General features: G+C 40.7%; 1 protein-coding gene across 2 annotated transcripts in view; it reads right to left on the bottom strand.

Moving 5' to 3' along the window:
- Positions 1-12,980, bottom strand: part of DTNBP1 (dystrobrevin binding protein 1) — a 134,445-nt gene that overhangs the window by 79,132 nt on the left and 42,333 nt on the right. The gene's annotated exons all lie outside the window — the stretch shown is intronic.

Below are 12,980 nucleotides of genomic sequence, written 5' to 3'. Positions count from 1 at the left end.
GCCTCGGCCTCCCAGAGTGCTAGGATTACAGGTGTGAGCCACCACGCCCGGCCTTTCAGCTCTCTCTCTTCAACTCAGAGTCTTCCAAGCTCTTCCAAGTCTTCCTCTCCCTGCACTGCACCCTGGAAACTCTCAAGGCAGGGTGCTGGGGCAACCATAGGGCTCACCTCACTTGCTTCCTACCTATCAGGCATCACCACATCTCTTCTGTGCCCAAAGTCTAGTGTCTTAAAAAATATGATCTCATTTATTCTGTCTGTTTTTTTATTGTATCAGGTGGGAGAGTAAATCTGATCCCTGTTACTCTATCTTGGGTGGATGCACAAGTTCACTCCCTTTCTGTAAAAGCACTGCCTGAGGGAAACTACTCCTGCTCCACTTTCCATTCAAGCATCCAACAGACTTCCACTGCAGAACCTCAGAGCCAGTTACTGCCTGTCTCTGCCTATCTCCTTTGGATGAGGTTCCAGAGCCATCTTCACCCTGGAGTATGCCATTGGTTTCTCCTGTCCCATTCTCAGCAAAGCCAGGCCTGAGGGCTACACTCCTGCCAGGCCTCCCCACCACCCCACACCCAACTTTCTGAGGTGAAAGTGCTGGTCAGACCTTCAGCCACATCACCTGTCCAGGTTAGTCTGGATAGTCACTTCTCGAAGCCCAGGAGTTGGGCAGGTTATTCTCTAGGACATATACTGGGCAAATACCATTACAGATATACCATAATATCACAAATAAATCTGTTATGCTTTGTTCTAAAGATGTTCTGCATTTCATCTACGGTCTGAATGTTTGGTTATTAAGAAATAAAACAAAAACAAACACAAACAGAAAGAAGGTATAGTCCCTCAGCACTTAGCATTAGCTATAATGGACATGTAAACGTAAAGCAAAAGCAATGATGACTCTTTCAAAATATGCATAAGCACTAAACCTCAGCGAAAGCAGCAGTGATCACCATTTACAGGAGACAAGTTCTAAGAGACACTCAAATTTCAAAGTCTGAATAAATCAGTGAAAAATGTTCCTGGAGTTTAGATACCCATAAGCATTTCAAGTCCAACAGAAGACTGTGCTAAAATTATGAGTCATTTATAATTAACTAGAATTGCTAAAATCACTGTTCAAGATGTAGCTATTTTTGGAGAAATTCTGATGGTATGCTGTATACTGAAGGGAAAAACATAAGTGATCTAGAAGTTTGGAAATAAGAAATATTTAAATTAAATTACATACTTATGTATGATTTTAAGTGTAATGTAATTAACTAATTGTCAGAGAATTTCAATAAGCACTTCAAGGATTATGGTTGGTACTGGGAATATTAAAAATTTAGAAGGTTGAAATTTTATTTTTTTTGTTTTAGTTCTATTTCTTCATTCTCCTAAACCTATTGTTCATGATTCAGGGTCTTTGCACCTATTATTCCTTCCGCTAGATCCTCTCTCGATTCCCTTTTTATTCAGGGCTCAGTTCTCATGTATCAGAAGGCCTTCCCTGCTCACCCTAGCTAAAGTGGTCCTCCCTGCCTTACCCCTATAACATCATCCTGTTTTGCTTCCTTTATCATATATCCATTCTCAACTACAGATGCATTGATACCAACACCTGGGACTGATTCAGTTTGTACCAACTCAAATTTTTTAAAAAAGGTTGATATATTTGGGTTCGGGGAGGGGGAAGTCTGAAGACCCTGGCTCTGATGTCCCAGGTAATGTGACACTGGAATAAATAGCAACTTCCTGTGATAGAGTTTCTAATTTTCTTTGCATATCAGTTCTTAGAGATTTTGAGAGTGACTTTTCACCAGCAAAAGACAAATAGACTGTCTGAAAGGAAATTTGTTTTTCAGGAGAATGAATCAGATGATTTCATGCAACTCAATCTCCTTCTCAACTCCAGCAATTGCTGCCCTCTCATCCTACAGGTTCTAGTGGGAGCTGAATGAGAAAATGCATAGGAGCCTATTGTAGAGACTGCTAGCACTGGAGGAGTGTGAGAAGTTATCCTGCATTCTGGGGAGCTGGTGGGCATGGGGCCATGGCAGCCTTGCAGCACGGGAGGAAGACCTTTCTCTCTCCTCTCTGCTGCGCCTTTGTTGGCCGCCACCGTCAGCTTGCACCATGCTAGATATTGCATACAACAGAACAGTTTTTTACCTCGGGGCAATTTGTATTTCCTATGTTTGGTACCATCTTTGTGCTTCCTGAGTGCATGGCTGGTTCTCCAGGTCTCAAGATTCTGCCCTCCAAGAAAATCTTGCCATGATTGGGTAAGAGTCCCAGATAAATATTCAGATCTTTGACCTGTTCATTTTTATATCCCTGAAAAAGAATCACCATTATAACAAAAGCTTAGAGAATTAAGACAAGACATACAAAAATGGAATCAATAGTTCTGGGCAAAACAGAATTTGATATTTAGTAAGGAAAAAGAAGAATGGTTCCACAGAGTGGTTCAAGTGGAACTTTGCCATCCCCTTCCTCATGAGAAAAGTAGCCCTGGAGAGGATCTGGAACAAGCTTAGACTGAAATAAAACATGTTGAGCAATTAGGAGCTCACCCTGATCCAGCCAGAGTCCAGGTTTCCAGAGAAGAGAGTGGTCCTAGGAGCTCATTTTACAAGGGCTCTCAAAAACTGTAAGCGATCCCAAGAAGTGTCACATCTTCTTAAGGGTGGGCCAGGAGAACGTGGGTCCTGTTCCCTCCTGACTGGATTCCGAGCTGGCTCCTTGTCACAGACGTGGTGTTAAATAAAGCACTGTGTGCTCATTTGCTGTGTTTTGTATTATACCAATTCAAGTTAGAACAATATTAATAAAGTTTCATTTGGAAAAAGTTGAGTTCAATTACAGGAGCAGTTTAGAAGCTGGCTGCGAAATCAGCACTGCCCTCACTATGAGTAGTGAACTGTGAATTACTGGGGTCCTCGCGGGCCATGCCCTGAATGAAATGTGGTTGTGCTGAAGCTCGTGTAAGCGCAGTCTTGGGAGCAAGGGCAGCTCCTTTGTCAGAGAGCCCTCCGGTGATGGCCAAGAACTCTTCTCTACTTATTCCAGTGAGGTAGAGCCTCAGTTTCCAAAATTTCCCAAGCAGCTTGCTACCTGGATCATGGCCCTCTTCTTTTTAAATCCTTTTAAAATCAGCATCGTTTGAGATTGGGCTGTATGGTTATAAAATGATGCTTTCTTTGTACCATGTCCTGGCTATGTGGCACGGGGAGACGCAGCATGCAGGGGGCACGCCTGCCCCTGCCCAGGGAAATGACCTTCGAGCCAGGGCACCCTAGGAAGTGTGTCCTCTGAAGAGAGAGATGTTTGGAATTAACCAAAAGCTACTTCACAGCTTTTATTCCAAAGTAGGGCATAACAAAGTCATAAGACTAAATTTGTTCTATGGCTTATAAACTGCTGCCAACAAAGATGACTTACATCCATGGCCTTTGTCAGCCCCTGTGGATGGGCAAAAGTATGAGAGTCGCGTCTCCCTGTGCGTGTCTGAAGAGAAAAGTTCTCGCAGCTGGGTCCGTGAAAGCTGCAGTTTCCGCAACAGAAAGCAGAGGATGTGCACCAAACAGCATTAAACACGAGTTTCACAGAAACAGCACTGCACTGACTCATTCGCGCAGCCCCCTCTGCTGAGCACTGCTCTGAGCCTGTCACCAGCACGTGTGGCTGCACGTGCCCGCAAAGAGGGAGAAGCAGTGAGCAGGTTCGGGTGCTAGCAGGTGCAAAAGGCACGAATTGTTTTCCAGCTTTAAATTCCTTCTCTCATCCCATCAGATTTACTGAAATAAAGATTATCTTCTCCCAGGTAATATGACACTGGAATAAATAGCAACTTCCTGTGATACGGTTTCTCATTTTCTTTGCATATCAATTCTTAGAGATTTTGAGAGTGACTTTTCACCAGCAAAAGACAAGGAGATTGAAAGGAAATTTGTTTTTCAGGAGCATGAACTCCAGAGTGCGTGCTAAAGATAAGCATGCACACATCATTACAAAGTGTTAGGACTATTCCCTGTCCACGAAGGCAGAAGGAGAGTATGAAAAGTGCAACCTGCAGGACTGTTGATAGAGGGCCCTCTCAGACACAAGCGTGTCCTGGATCACACTCAGACGCAGTGAAATCATTTTGGTCCAGAGTTGTCAGTCTGGCATCTACACAGCCCATCACTGGGCAAATGGATTCTGCCCTCTCGCTGGTGGCTTTGTGATCAATACAAGTATTTACATTGTACAAGCACTTTTACTGTTGCTATTCTCATCACATTGCATAACTGACCTGCTCCACATCCCCAGGGCTACTAGAGTCAAGCTTCTGGAAGTTTCAAGGAAGAGAAACTTACTCAAGCTAGCTCCAGGCAAGGGGGGCAGGTTGCTGTTAGAAGCCAGAGATCTCTCAAATCAGATCATCCAGGTCCCTGAAGCTAGCAAGTCAGGGGATCACAATGCCCCAAGTGTCAGTCAGGGGCCACGAGTCTCAATCTTTGTCCACCTGCGGGACAGCTGCGGGCCTTCTAATGGGCGGGTTGGGCCCTGGTCAGGTCCCCGTCCAGTGGGCAGCAGCTGCGACCCAGCGCTGGCTGGGACAGGTAGAATGACATGGGAGTCAAGCAGACTCAGGGCTCTCATTCTCCACCACAGCCCCTCAGGCCTACAGCCAAGGACGCTGTCTTTGAAGAGTGACTCACGAGTGAGCAGAAAGCAAACACATGTTCCGTACTCAGAGAGAAGCACACATGGTTCTCTGACTTTGTAAAGTAAAAGTTGTGAAAACAGTTCCCTTGAAAGTTGTCAGAGGAGCAGTGACCCACAGTGGCAGCGAACTGGGCTGAGAGGTAAAGTAGGAGTCATGGGTGTCTTGACCCCCCTCCGGGGAGATGAGGGTAAGAGGTAGCGCCCTGAACCCCCAACACACACGGACGCTGGTTCTCTAGTCCCTGTGGTACTCTTAAAATTGTTCCACCTGACATAAATTATGTGGTAAGTAGGCATTAGGGATTGGCAGAATATTTTTAGCAACTGAAGACCTAAGTGTAATTTAAATCTCAGTAACATACGTGTTGTCCTTTTGTAATAATTTTATTTAATGCCAAAAAGTTTAACTTGATTCTTGGTGTTAACTGTCTTGCTAGATTCTTAATTGCTCTAAGCCAGCGGTCCCCAACCTTTTTGGCACCAGGGACTGTTTTCATGGAAGACAATTTTTCCATAGACCAGGGCGGGATGCGGAGTGGAGGGGATGGTTTCAGCATGATTCAAGTTCATGACATTTATTGTGCACTTTATTTCTATTATTATTATGTTGTAATATATAATGAAATAATTATACAACTCCTGCTCTAAGCAAATTAACAAGAAACAATGGCACTGTTTCCCCGTTTCGATTCTTCAACATTTAAGATTAAATGATTGTGGCAGATGTTACTTTTGATCACAAATAATGCAAATAAATTGTAATTAAAGTAATTCTTACCCTAAAATTTGTATGCTCAGTCATTTGAAAATTAGGTTAAGATGATGGTCTGTCACAGCCATATGTAAAAAAAGTGTTTCTGTGAACTTTTATCTCGGTAATGTATTTTATACCACTTTTCCGGCAAAATGCATGTTTGATAAAATTCCACATATTTTTAATGTTTCTGTTTTCTGAATTAAAAAGTAAAATAAAATTGAGTCTCTTTCCCCTCCACCAAAAAATAAGAAAGTATCCTTCATTCTCCCACTCTCCCCACCCCCATCCAGTTGTCTGGCCTCAATTTTCTAGAAAGCTACAGAGTATGTAGACTTCGTTAAAAAAATGCATAAACATACATATATGTATATCATATAACCAACTTTTTGTATCACATATTATCTTTTTCTTCAGAGCAAGAAAAGGAAAATCATTATTTTGCACAGAATCTTGTTAAAAAGGAAGGAGGTTTATTTTTAAGAAACTTACCTCTTACAGATCAGAAAATTAAAAGTTTAACTTTTGTTAACAGTATTTGAAAATTTCTCAGTGTTACGCAGAATACTAAGATAGAATTTGAATATATATTACATGCAAAATGGTTCTGTGAGTAAGTAAGTTGTGAAATGCTGAGTCAAACAAATTTCTTTGCTACAGGAATTATCAGAACCTTTAATACACTGACACACACTCCAAGGTTCCATGAGGCAAACGCAGAATAAAGTGTTTCTGGATTATTTGATCACGGAACATTTTATCAGTGGCTATCTTTTCGTCTAGTATTCCATGTCAAACACTTCAGGGAATATTGCAGCTAATAAAAAATTTCTGAAGTCGATGTTTACGTTTACAGTACGTGCACACACCTGGTGTCAAACAGTACTCACAGGGTTCACGTACAGCGAAGAAGAGTTGTCCCTGCCCCAGCTCTCTCCACCTTTCTGCCCTGCCTTTCACAAGCAGCCACATTCAAGTCTTTCAGTTATTTCTTCTGGTATTTACCATTACATAATATGCCAATACTAATTTTTTTTTCTATTTTAAATATTCCTTATTGATTTCCTATTGCAAAAGTTGAGGAATAGCTATTTTAGACCCCTTCTTCCTCTCAACAGAAACACATGCTTTTTGTCCCAATAAATTATATCACGATTCTATACTAATTATGACATAATATATTGTTTATGACCAAGCCATATAGCATATTATTTTTTCCTTGTAAACTTCTTTTTTTCCCTCGGCATTAAGATTTGCCTTGTTGTTGTTTGCTTGGTTTTAAAAAAAAAACACTTATCACTAATTCATCATCAAACTCTCTACCAGAGTTCATAAAACTCCTCTCAATATGGTCAAGCATATTGGACAGTATCAGTTTCATTTTTTTCCCCTTGGAAACATTACTCTTAGAATTCTGTGGCATCTCCCTGCTTCAACACAGATTGCTCTGAAGTCCTGCTGAAGCATCTTTTCTCCGTCAACCTGGAAATTCCCTTTGATTCTCTTCTGAATTAAATGAATCCTCTCAGAGCAATTCGCCTCTCCTCTGTCTTGGATCTTCCTTCTTGGTTTACTCCTTTGTTTGCAGAACATATCTTCCAGTAGCTTCCTGACAAGCTAAACTGGAGCCCTTGTATACCTGGAAATGACTTTATTTCCTCATGCTTCATGAAAACTTTGCTTGAAAATTTTGCCAAGTAAATATTCTCAGTAGAAATCATTTTCTACTTTCAGTGTAGTGGCTGAAAAGTTGATGTTCCTTTTGACTCTGCATCCTTAATATAAAATCTTTCTGAAGGCTTTTATGATGTTTATTCCTAGTGTGAAATTTACACAAATATGCATTCACAATGGATCTTTTTCCACTCATTTTGTAAGGTACTTAATGGGCCCTTTCAAACTCAAACATTCATATCCTTCAGTTCGACAATCTTCTTATGTTATTTCTTTAATAAATTTGTCTCTCCTTTTTATCTCTCCTTTCTTTCTGAAACTCCTAGTAATCAGATATGGACCTTATGAATTAATTCTCAATTTTCTTAATATTAGCTTTTCTCAGTCTTTTTGTTCTCTTATATAGAGGTTTAACATAATCTTCCAATGCTTCACTTGAAGTTTCTACCTTTGCTATCATATTTTATTTCTAAAAGCTCTCTCCTGTTCTTTAATTGTTCCTTTTAGATAGCATCCTTTCTTAACTCATAAATACAAAATGGTCTCTTACAAAATGGTCTCATATACCTGAGGCTAATAATAACGGTTTTTTGTTTTTTTCTGGGCAAGTGAAGCAGTGGGAGTGGAGAAGGAACAAAGGAATCTGTAACCGGTTGTGATCAATTAGTTGTAAACACCACCGCACTCAGACCAACCACAGTTTTTTGTTTTTAAGTTTTCTTCTATTCCCCTCAAAGTCTCTCATTCTTCTGTGTGTTTTTTCAAAACTATTAGTTTATTTTTGATGTATTTTGGTCCCTTTCATTTTGGAGGCTTTCCTCAACTGAGTACCATTCCTCAGCTGTCCATCCATATTTAAGAGTGAGGCACCAAACAGCTGACTGGAAGTCATGCACGGAGGCACCTGACTCATCATCAGGAGGTGTTAAGATGCAGACCCAGCTGTTTCATCAGAGAACTCCCTAAATGTCCACATCTGCAGGTCTTTTCTCTCGAGCTGGTCGGTTTCTCAGATGAAGCCTCCAATCTTCTGCACAGGGGATGTAAGTTTGGCTGCCAAAGTTCTGGCATCCAGTGGGGAAAGAGGCCTAAAGAGTGTCACTGTTTACTATGTAGCCTTTCACTTAATCCCTCTGTTTTCAATATAGCTGCATGTCTACCTGCCCTCAAATGTGTCTAGCATCAAGTCCAGAGCCTCAGGTACAATCCCATGTTGCGTGATGAGCTAGGGTTGGGGTAATCATCTGGCTGAGCGGAGCATCAGGGGATGGAACTTCCCGCATATGTACTTTCAACCAGTTCTCCTGCTCTCAGCACACATTACTTTTTAAGGTTCCTGGTGCCCGCAGTTCCTGAGCGCTCTAGAATCCTGTGGCACACACCAACACACCTCGTGTCTGTGTTCCCTGCACTGGCACTCACCTCCCAGCACGGGTTTGTCTTCTCAGCTCTGCTAAGTTAGTTACCACTCATCTATCCACTTTCCATCTTCCAAAATGTTGATGTCATTTCTCACCTATTGTTATTTGTTCTTCCATTCTTCTTGTTCTTTTCAATTATAATTTTTAAAAAGTTCTCTATTATCATTTTAGTGGGTTTTCAGCAAAGATGACTGTTCAAACTACCGTGTTAAATGAAAGTTCTGCATCAAAGCTATTTTGGTGTAATTATACTAGCCTTCATCATATTTCCAGTTTTGATACATAGGATTGAATAAGAGTAACCAAGAAGGAGCTTAAAATGTAAATAAAGCTCCAAATAGTAACTGTTCTACATGATTTAGTCAAAAGATATTTTTTGGTTAATCTACATTTGACTGAATACAATTGCTCAATTCTCAGTTTTGTAACCAATCAAATTATTTATACTATGACCAATGATTAATAAGCCATACAAGTAATCAGACTAAATAAATTACTTCCAAAAAGTTTTTTTAAAAGATAATTCACAGGATAAGAGTTTCAGGAAGATAACAGTTTATAAACAGATTTAAGCAATATTTCATATTCAGTATTTCCACTATTTATATTCACAGAAGCAAGTTAACCAGAATGGAGAATTACCAGTGATTCTGTGAGCTAAATAGGACTGCTCTTATTTGGGCCTTTAAAAAAAAATTATTTCTTATTTTCAGTAACCCTGCCAGAAACTTTCATTATCTCTATTTCACAGACAAGAAAGCTGAGAGTAGGTCCCTGGGAAAAGGTCAAAGAGGTAGTTAAGTGGCAGAGAAGAAGTTCCAGCTTAGGTCTTCGAGGACTTTTCACAACAACCCGAGCAAACTGTTTTCTGTTAATAATTTTGAATTGAATCAGTAATAATCATTTCAGGAGGAAGAATCTCTTACTTGAAGTCAAAAGCTAGAAATGATTAAGCTTAGAAAGGAAGGCATGCCAAAAGCCAAGACAGGTTGAGAGGCAGGCCTCTTGTACCAAGCAGTTAGCCGAGTTGTGAATGCAAAGGAAATTAATAGTGCTACTCTAGTGAACACATGAATGACAAGAAAGCAAAACAGCCCGATTACTGATATGGAGAAAGCTTTAGTGCTCTAGATAGAAGATCAAACCAGCCAAAACATTCCTTAAGCTAAAGCCTAATCCAGAGCAAGGCCCTAACTCTCCTCAACTCTACGAAGGCTGAGAGAGGTGAGGAAGCTGCAGAAGAAATGCTTGAAACAATCAGAGGTTGGTTCATAAGATTTAAAGAAAGATACCATCTCCGCGAGTGCAAGGTGAAACAGCAAGTGCTGACGTAGAAGCTGCAACAACTTATACAGAAGATACAGCTAAGATAACAGATGAAATTGGCTACACTGAACAACATATTTTCAATGTGGATGAAACAGCCTCCTATTGGGATAAGATGGCTCCTAGGACCTTCATAACTAGAGAGAAGTCAATGCTTGGCTTCAAAGCTTCAAAGGATGGGCTAACTCTCTTGTTAGGGCCTAATGCAGCTGGTGACCTCAAGTCAAAGCCAATGTTCATTTACCATTCCAAAAAATCCTGGGGCCCTTAAGAATTATGTTAAATTTACTCTGCCTGTGCTCTATCAATAGAACAACAAAGCCTGGATGACAGCACATCTGTTTAGAGCATAGTTTACTGAATACTTTAAGCCACTGTTGAGACCTACTACTCAGAAAAAAAGGTTCCTTTCCAAATAATACTGTTCATTGACAATGTACCTAGTCACCTAAGAGCTCTGACGAAGATTTACAAGATTAATGTTGTTGTCGTGCCTATTAACACAAGATCCATTCTGCAGCCCATGGATCAAGAAGTAATTTTAAATTTCAAGTCTTATTATTTAAGAAAAACATTTAATAGGGCTACAGCTGCCATAGATTATTATTACTCTAATACATGTGTGAAAAGTAAATTGAAAATCTGCTGGAAAGAATTCACCATTCTAGATGCCATTAAGAGCATTCACGATTCACGGAAAGTCAAAATATCAACATTAGGCTGGGCACTGTGGCTCATGCCTGTAGTCCCAACTACTTCGGAGGCTGAGGCAGGAGGACTGCTTGAGCCCAGGAGTTCAAGGTTACAGTGAGCTACAACTGCACCACTGTATTACAGTCTGGGCAACAAAGCAAGAACCTGTCTCTTAAAGAAATTTAAAAATTTTTAAAACATCAACATTAACAGGAGTTTGAAAGAAACTGATTCCAACCCTCGTGGATGACTTTAAGGGGTTTAAGACTTTAGTAGAGAAAGTATTAATAACTGCAGGTGTGGTAGAAATAACAAGAGAATCAGAATTAGAAGTGGAGCCTGAAGATACGATTGAATTGCTGCAATCTTATGATTAAACTTGAAAAGATGAGGAGCTGTCTGTTACGGACGGGCAAAGAAAATGGCTTCTTGAGATGGAATCTACTCCTGATAAAGATACTGTGAACACTGTTGAAACGACAGCAAAGGAGTTAGAATATTACATAAACTTAGTTGATAAAGCAGGCAGGGTTTGAGAGGATCAACTTCAATTTTGAAAAAAGTTCTACTGTTGGTAGAATGCTATCAAACAGCATCACATGCTGCAGAGTAATAACTGCCACAACCACCCTAACCTTCAGCAACTACCACCCTGATCAATCAGCAGTCGTAACACTGAGGCAAGACTCTGCACCAGCTAAAAGATTATGACTTGAAGGCTCAGATGCTTGTTAGCATTTTTTAGCAATAATGTATTTTTAATTAAGACATGTACACTGTTTTTTCAGACATAATGCTACTGCACACTTAATAGACTATAGTATAAACATAACTTTTATATGCACCGGGAAACAAAAAAAAATTTCACGTGACTCGTTTTACTGCAGATTGTAGTGGTCTGGAAGCAAATCCACAATTTCTCTGATGTATGCCAACAATGTGTTTCAAACAATCAAATTTCAATACATATTGATAGAAAAGTCATAATATTCATTTAATTCTTGAATTCAAGTGTCTAGAAAACATAACTGGCATTAAAAATATGGAATACCCATCTATTTATAGTTGCACAGTAATAATACAAGGTAGTCAGAGCTGGCCACCACTGACAGAACACTCACCAGGTGCCAAGCTCTATTCCAAGCATTTACAGATTGAATCCCTAAAACAACACTATTATTACCATCCCCCTTTTACAGATGAGGAAACTATCTTCTAATGTCATACCACCTGTATCCAAGCTGTCCAACCTCCTGTGAAAATTTTCTTTCAAAATTCCAAGGCTTCCTACCATATTCCTTGAAACTTCTGTTGCATCATAATAAACTTACTTACATGACTACTAACTTCTTCACAACAGAGTATCTCCCTGTCTTTCTATTTAACATTGAATCCTAACCTAATCATCTCTAATCCTCGATCTTCCTCTTGAGGCGAGTTGCTTGTCTTCCACACCCCACCTATCAGTATGGAGATCCCCTAGGTGCCAAGGCTCACCCAGTCATTCAAAAGTCCTTCCTTCGATGAGGATCCACTTTTAATGCTGCCGCACACCCTCCTGTAATCGTTGTGGGGCAAATGAAACTTATAGAAAACACCTCCAGAAAAATTCATGCACATACAAACTTCTGTGAACCATCTGATCCATGGCCCCCCTTGGAGCTCTTCTGAAGCTCTTCTATCTAGAGCCTGCACATGACCCAGCCCCAAGCCCTGCCCTGCAGTCCCTCAAAATGTAGTCCCAGAACCACCCATACCAGAATCACCTGGAATGCTTGCTTAAAGCAATACCATTGGAATTAACTCTGGATTAGACTCTTTGATGATGGAGCCCAGGAGTCTGCATTTTAAACACTCTCCCCAGTTGACTCTAAGGACACACGGACCTGACTGAGAACCTCAGCTCTAAAATACTCAGTTTTCGACTCTGCCCTATCCCTTGGCATCATGCTAGAAGACTACAACATCAGTGTGATAACCTGCCACACATGCATTAGCTTCGATTTTTTTTTTTGATATATCAGTGGGCAGCTCCTCCTGTCCACATCAGTAGCCCATTCCTGCTATTGTCACACACTAGACCCACAGTAACTTGACTTATCAATACTCTTAAGACCCATAGTGTACTCTACCCAACATATCCATCTTCTGCTCCCACCAAATCTGCTCTTCAGTCCCAGCCAGATTCTAACCCCATGACTTACTTCTGTTTTCTTCAATCTAGCAAATCCCCTTCCAGCTTCAGTTTCTGCTGTGCCTGGCACAGATGACAGTCACTCTTATGCCCTCTTATCAGCCACCATGGATAGACTTCCTCATGGACTTCAGAAATACCCACCCTACACCTTCCAACCCTGTCTGAGATGGCCTCTGCAGGACTTGGGATGCCACAGCTAGCCTAGCAGGCTGTTACCC

The sequence above is a fragment of the Propithecus coquereli genome, unplaced genomic scaffold, assembly GCF_000956105.1.
Source record: "Propithecus coquereli isolate 6110/MARCELLA unplaced genomic scaffold, Pcoq_1.0 Scaffold194, whole genome shotgun sequence".
NCBI lineage: Eukaryota > Metazoa > Chordata > Mammalia > Primates > Indriidae > Propithecus > Propithecus coquereli.
This window is presented reverse-complemented; position numbering and strand designations above follow the sequence as displayed.